The sequence below is a fragment of the Crocodylus porosus genome, unplaced genomic scaffold (genome assembly GCF_001723895.1).
Source record: "Crocodylus porosus isolate Cpor-Errol unplaced genomic scaffold, CroPor_comp1, whole genome shotgun sequence".
Classification (NCBI taxonomy): domain Eukaryota; kingdom Metazoa; phylum Chordata; order Crocodylia; family Crocodylidae; genus Crocodylus; species Crocodylus porosus.
In genome coordinates, this window is record NW_017728914.1 from 25,115,530 (window position 1) to 25,123,220 (window position 7,691).

The 7,691-nt window shown below is 46.5% G+C and overlaps 1 long non-coding RNA gene across 1 annotated transcript in view; it reads right to left on the minus strand.

Moving 5' to 3' along the window:
• Positions 1-207: 207 nt before the first annotated feature.
• Positions 208-7,691, minus strand: part of LOC109310055 — a 14,054-nt gene continuing 6,570 nt past the window's right edge. Inside the window, exons 2-3 of the long non-coding RNA XR_002101130.1 lie at positions 1,286-1,410; positions 208-365 (exon numbers count right to left, since the gene is read on the minus strand). This is a non-coding gene — a long non-coding RNA (uncharacterized LOC109310055). The remainder of the gene's footprint in view (positions 366-1,285; positions 1,411-7,691) is intronic.

Here is a 7,691-nt window from a genome sequence, read left to right on the forward strand (position 1 = left end):
TAAAAGGAGACATTTATTTAAATAAAATAACATGGCAATTGTCACTGGAATAAAAGAACTAAAGTTAGAAACATTCCCCTGATTACAGCACTTCCTGCCTCTCACAGAGATCTGGCTTAGCGCAGAGGAATGAAAACAAAAAACGGACTTGATAAATGGGAGGAATGCATAAAAGCAAGAGAGAGGAGTTGATTTGTGACTCTCACCACAGATATGAGGAAGGGAGGAGGTTGTTGTTTCAGGTGTCCTCTTCTGTTGCTGTTTTCTCAAGGACAGGAAAGGCCCAGTGATCTTCAAATGCTTTGGGATGTTAAAAGGTCCCTGCATCCCATCTCATCTCCATCCTACTGTATTCACTGAGAATGCTGCAAAACAGATCAAGTGGTCTATGGCACAGACAGATCTTTGGGTTTCACTGGTTGAATGAGTTGCCAGCCTGCCCCAAGTCTTCTCAACTGAGATCCTTGGCTGGCAGGGAATGAGATGTAGCCTCTGTCTCAAAAAGAATTGCTAATTCTTTACTTTGCTGACATTTGGACGTAATGGGTCAATGCAATAGGAAACAACACTGCAGGAACTCTGGAGACTTAGAGCCCCGGGTTCCTTCAGATTTGCTAGCTAGCCCTGCAAATAAATTTTTACCACCCCCTTTTATAGGATGTTTAAAATTGGACCGGACAAAACACTAAGAACACTAAAAACTACCCGCCTCGTGGTCTAGATTCTCTGCATCTGCATGAAGCTACACAAAAAACTGAGACCAGTTCCTTTCCTAATTGCAGTATCTTATGATGCCGCCTTACAGAACTGGAGTGGGGGGGGCGGAAAAAAAGAGATAGAAAAGGAAGAGGGGGAGGACACGAGCAGTGAGGGTGACCATCACTAGCTTAATCTGGTCTCACATTTCTTAGCACAGTCTTTTGGCCCTGTGCTTCCAGTGTTGCACCTACAGTTACAGACACAGTTTTGCCAGTAAAGATAATTACCAGTGCACAGCTAGGACTTAATCCTATGCAATCACATCCTATGCTACATGTAAAGCAGCAACTATATACAGGGGGAAATGGCATCAGACTTCTGCAATTTGAAACCTACTTGCTCCTCACTGATTAAAATTTTACTTCTGCCTTTAGAAGTAAATACAGCAATGTGATAAAGATTTACTCTGCCCTAGGTATGATGCAAAAGCAGTGCTCAAAGCATTTCAAGGGCCTGTTCATCTGATGCAATGAAACCTCAGGCTGGTACTAAATGCAGGGTCCTGAACGAACATCAGACTCCAGACTGAACATAGCAGCCCTGGATCAGTTCTGTGAAGCTTTTGTGTACTTGTGGTTTCAGGTGTCTTCTTTCAGCTATTTGGGACAGCAAGGAAGTGTCCCATGTCACACTGCTTTGTCTTCTTGTAGCCTGGCATCAAAACATCAGCAAACAAGTTCCTGTGGCCAGTAGCAGTGGGTTTGGTTACCACCCCCCTCGCACTCCCGATTTCCACAATTGTGAATATTCCCTGCTGTCAAAGATGGAACACCACACACACACACACACACACACACACACACCCTCCTATCAAAACAGTATTCAGCTTTGAAATTCAGCCAGGGAAAGGATAAGGAGACTATGCCTGATGGAAGGAAGGGCACAGCACAAATTCTTTGGATCTTGTGAATTTGCCTGTTCTGATCATTTTTTTCACATTAAGTCGCTTTCCTCTTGACTGAAACCCAAGCCCTCATTGGTTGGGGATTTTTTTTTTTTTGCACTTAGCTTATTTCCGAATCCAAGTCAGACATTTCCACAGCAGAGTTGTTTTTGTAGAACAGACCTACATGGCATGAAGCCGATGGTCAAAACCTCTCAACTTTATTTAACCTTTGTGCAGGGAATTTCATTAAGTTATTATTGCAAGAGAACCTCACAGCAATGGAGGAACAGATATCAGACACGAGATAAGCTGTAGATAAATCTTCTGGGTTTATTAATTGGCAATTCAATGGCAGGAATTTAGCAACAACAACTCTGAAACCAGCTGGGGGGATTTTGTAAAACAGTAAAAATGTTTAGCTGTTGCCTTTTGCTTGCAAAGCTGCAGGTCATCATCTTTTTTTTTTTTGTGATGACCCTGAAAAGGGAAGACAGATAAGACTAGACCTGAAGTTTCAGCTTTGTCAGTGCACTTCAGACTCAGCACATGAGCTGGGTCAGTATTAAGAACAAATGCTTTTATGCCAAGGTGTGCGCAGTCCTACAGAGATTAAGGCAGTAGGGCTCCATAGAAAATCACTCCCCACAGCTGTAGCTTTACTAGAAAAAACAAGGTCTAGAGCTTATTTATTTAAATCGGCCTTTTTAAAAATCTGCTTCTCTGAACCATCTCAAAACCCAAACAGCTGTTATTTGCTGTTCAGTTCTGTCAAACTCAACCTCCTTGAGCTGCAAGCTAAGGCAAGCCAGGCCTTGGGAGGCAAGCACCAGAGGTTATTCTATGCTTAATACTAAAGGGACACTTGCATTTATATGGAGCTTTGCATCCAAGGTTTTTAAAATGCTTTGCACGCAGCAATTATGCCACACGACCTCCCAGTACAGCCGGGCAGACTCTGGCCTTGTGTCCAGACAGGCCTGCACCATTTAAAGGTGCATTGTTTAAACAATGCGATTCAGCCCTATTTTGGCTTAAGGGAAGCTTATACTGTTTAAGCTTGATTGACTCCGTGGACTTTTTAAATGCAGATTAAAACTACACTGCTTTCCTGTATAGATTCAAACCAGGTCTACATCCTGTGGGGGCAACTGCTGCTTTAGCAACGGCAGCAGACTCCTTGGCAAAGACAAGGCTCCGCCTGTGAGATGTCCGCCACCCAAAGCATGCCAGCTCCCCCACACCACTGAGGTTATGCCAGCAATAGCCTCCTTCCATCAGCTTAGCTGCGTTAAAATGGGGGGGGGGGTGTCTAGTACAGCTGTATCAGCCATAGCAGGAGTGGCAAAGGATACTGCCTATGGGGCACATCCAGTCCACAGAGCCCCTGGTGCTACCTTTAGGTCTCATGCTGCTTGACTGACCCATCATGCAGAGCCTGGAACATATGCCATTTTACACGTGGCATCCATCCCAGCTGGTCCCAGATCCATGCTACATGCCATGCACAGCCCTCCCTGCCCCCATAAGGTGCAGTCCTGGACCAGGCAGGAGGAGGCACTGCATTCACTGGATCCACCATGTTGTGGGGGGGTGGGGAGAGACACGACAGTCCAGACCACAGACCTGATCCACCCCATGAATCAGTCCCAGCAACTCATCTGGCCCATGGACACTCCTGCACCACAGAGTCCAATCTTTTCACACCCCAAGACAAATTAGCTCTTCCAGGAACATTTTGTGATGTAATGTAGACAAGGGATAAGATATAGAGAGAAATCCTGGCCCCATTGCAATTAATAGCAAAGTTCCTGTTCATTTCAATGGGGCAAGGGTTTGTCTAGAGAAATTAAGTGACTTGCCCAAAGTCACACACTTTACCTGGCACAAACCTGGTTACAGATCTTAGAAGCCCTGAATATGGGGAGTTAAATCCCAGTTCAGCAGTGACTGGTTGGATAATCACAGTGGGAAATGGTGGAAAACATCCTCTCACAACAATATTTTAGTTGCAGATCTGATCCAGGTGCTGTGGGACATCCCCGTGGACACCTCTGGTAAGTCAGTCTCAGAAGAGAGGCCAGAGCCTGTGAGATACTGGGCACTAAAGGCCATTCTTCTACTGTCCAGAATGCCCAGCAGTAAGTGAGCAAGAGCTCATGTGCTCCCATCCTGGAGCAAGACTGGGCGACAAGCCCAGGGCCTCACCAGGGCTGCCAGGCTTGTTCTATTCACAAAAAACTACGGTTACGCGAGAAGGTTTTAAGAAAACGAGAAGCATTTGGGGGAGGCAACGCTGGAGGAACGTTGCTTTAGTAGCCCCAGCCAGGCTCTAAAAAGAGGTTTGAATACCTGAAGGAGATAAGCACCTAATACTTTTTTTAGAACAAAAGGTGCCCAACTCCCATGGCACCTGACACACTCTTGAAAGTCACGCTAGACACGTATCTGCATCCTTGGGCACCTTTAAAAGCCTGGCCCAGCACTCACTGTTATTCTTTGTTATTTTGTGCTCTGCAATTTCATTCTAGCTGCGGTTCTCCCCTATGCGCAGCTTACTACACCTTCTGGCTCTACTAAGATACTTCCTGAGGATATTTGCTAACAGGAAGACAGGAAAGGAGAAGGCTGACAAGTCATTAGGTGACATAAGACCGTACGCTGAGCCAAGCAGGTCTATTTCCAATAAAGTCGACAAACCAACCCTTCAGCAAACTAGGTCAAATTCAAACACTTAACTGTGAACTGCAGTTCACAACCATCTCACTGGCCTACGTTCAGCAAGCAAAATTTTATTTACATTGAAAAGATGCAGAGAGGCCTTGGAAATGGAAAGGCTTAGAGAAAAGACACTTGCTACCTGCTAGAGAGAGCACGTCGTGGTGTGTGCACAAATAGTGAACTCAAAAAGCGAGAGAGAATAAAAACAGAGAACGCTTCAGTTTTCTCTCAAAAGGAAAATATGGTCTTCATTAGGTGTCCAACTTTTACCACCTACAATATTAGACAGTGCAGAACCAAAGGGGTGTTAAGTAGCACAAGACATTGGGTATCAGGATACGCGCCGCTTTCCTGCAGATTCACTGGGTCACTGTGGGTTTGTCCCCAGAACAGCTAGTCCACACTCGCTCCCTGTGGGCATTTTTGCACACACCTCTTGGAGGTGTGGGGGGGAAGCAGGGGTGCTTTAATTAGCTAGATTTCACAGACATTCGGGCTGGAAGGGACCTCGCAAGATCATCGGGTCCAGCCCCCTGCCCACAGGGCAGGAAGTCAGCTGGGGTCAGATGATCCCAGCAAGATAAGCATCTAAGTGTTTTTTTCAAAGTATCCAGAGTACACGATTGCACCTCCTCTGGGGGAGTCTATTCCAGGCCCTGAGGATGCTGACAGAAAATAATTTTTTCCTCATGTCCAGCCTAAAACTGTCTTCCCAGAGTTTGTGGCCAATAGACCTTGTCTTCCCACGGGGTGCCCTGGTGAACAGACAGACACTCTCGCAGATCCTGATGCACGCCCCTTATGTACTTCTAGGATGCCACCAAGTCACCCCGAGCCTGCGCTTTTCCCAGCTGAAGAGTCCCGTGGCTCTCAGCCTCTCCTCGTAAGGTCTGCTCTCTTGTCCTCTGGTCATGTGCGTAGCTCTCCTCTGGACTTTTTCAAGCTTCTCCATGTCCTTCCTGAATTGCAGAGCCCAGAACTGGATATGGTATTCCAGCTGAAACCTCACCAAGGCTGAGTAAAGTGGGAGGATGACTTCCTGGGTCTTGCTTGAGATGCACTGGTAGATGCAGTGCCAGAGTTTTGTTGTATTGGTGGCTCACATTCATCTTGTGGTCAATCTTGACCCCCAAGTCTCGTTCAGTCATGGTGCTAGCAAGTGTAACACTGCCGAGCCTATAAGTGTGGTGTGCAGTTTTTTCCTCCTGAGGTGGAGCACCTTGCATTTCTCAGTGTTGAATGCCATCAGGTTTTGAGCCGCCCACCTTGTAAGCCTGTCAAGGTCAGCCAGGATCGCCAGCCTGTCATCTAGGGTCACACGTCCCCATAGTTTGATATCGTCAGTGAACTTAGCCAGTCTGCTTCTGACACGAGCATCCAGATCATTTATAAATACGTGAAAGAGTACAGGTCTGAGAACGGAGGCCTGGGGGAAAGCCGCTGGTCACCATGTGCCATGTTGACTATCACTCTCTGGGTCCATCCATGGAGCCAGCCCCCTAGCCATCGGACCATAAGATTGTCAAAACTGCAGTTCCACAATTTTTCCATGAGAACATCATGGAACACCAGGTCAAACGCTTTCTTGAAGCCAGAAATATAATGTCCACCTCTTCTCCTTTGTACAGGTGATGCATCACCTAGTCATAGAAGGAAATGAGATGGGTCAAGCAAGACCAACCTGCAACAAAGCCACGTTGACTCTCTCACGATGTCGCCTTTTGATGGGTATTCCTTTGCCCTTTCCCTGGTGATCCTGCATCTTGTCAGGCAGGGTGATCCCCTTGGGCTGATGAAAGACTGATGCAAAATAGTTGTTAAGGAGACTGGCTTTTTCCTGGATATTAGTTATCAGCTGGCTCATTTGATTTTGCAAGGGTCCAATGTTGCCCTTGTTTTTTTCCCCCGACTTCCCACATACCTAAAGAAGGACTTTTTATTGTTCTTGATTTGTGTAGCTAGTTTGAGCTCAGTTTCAGCCTTGGCTTTCCTGCTTTGCTTCCTATAGGTGTGGGCAAGTGCTGAATACTCCTCCTTGGTGGCATTTCCCATCTTCCATCCTTTATAAGTTTCTGTTTTTAGTTACAGGAGGCCCATTTGTTCCCTATTGAGCCAAGGGGGGCACCCAGCCCTTTTGCTACTTTTTCCTTGGGCTGGAATGGACTTACCTTGTGCTTCAAGGATCACGTTCTTGAGGAGTGCAACTTGTCATGGACTCCTCTCTCTGTCAGATTATGGCCTCTCAGGGCCTCAACAACTAGCATCCTGAGCTTGTGAAAGGCGGCTTGCCTAAAGTCAAGGACTTCCACATTGCTGACTCACCAGCTTTGTGGTATATAGAGAAAGTGATCAGCTCGTGGTCACTGTCACCCAGCTTCCCTTCAATTCTCAGGTCACTCACTAGATCGTCCCCTTTGGCCAGTACCAGGTCCAGCAGCGCTTTGCCTCTTGTCGGCCTGTAGACTTCTTGAGACAAATAGAGCTCATCGATGCGAAGAAGCATTGTGACCGATCGGATTTGGCCAAGTGCTCTTCCCATGAGATGTCAGCATAGTTGAAGTTGCCAATGATAACCATGAAGTGAAAGCATGCAGCCTCAGCCAGTTCCCTAGCAAATTCATGGTCGAGTTCTTGCTCCTGATTAGGAAGTCTGTAGTAGACTGCTACTGTTATGTCCCGTTCACCAGGTTCCCACCATATTTTTACCCAGAGGGGTCTCAAATCGCCCTCTGCCGGTAGGGAAGTGTATTGCTCCTTCACATAGAGCTGTACCCCCACCCTTCCCTGCAACATCATTGCTCCTGTACAAGCCACAGCCATCTATACCTATTGTCCAGTCATAGGTGGAGTCCCACCAGGTCTCTGTTATCCCTATGAGATAGTAGTCATTTCTGTTTAGCAGAAGGGCCAGTTCCTCCTGTTTGTTGCCTAGGCTTCTGGCATTTGTGTATAGGCAAGTGAGCTTGCCATCGGAGGTCCTACGCTTCCCTGCACTCCAAGAAGAGCTGTGCTAATTAAAAATGCCTGACTGTGATGTGTATCAGCATCCCCATGCTGAAGAAATGATGGCGGGACACTCTGAACAAAAGCTCATTCAAGGACACGTTAATTCCCGTACTCCAGCAGACTTGATTAATTGAATCTGCTCCAACGTCCTGGATTTCCAGTGCATTGGAGCAGGCTCCCTGCACATACATAGCAGCCCTGCGTGGTTTAGGTTAATCTACTTCCGAAGTGGAATTAGGCAGTAAAAAAAAAAAAAAAAAAAAAAAAACAGAGAGAGAAAAGACAATGTCCAGGGAATACCTAGTGCATTTCGAATTCACTT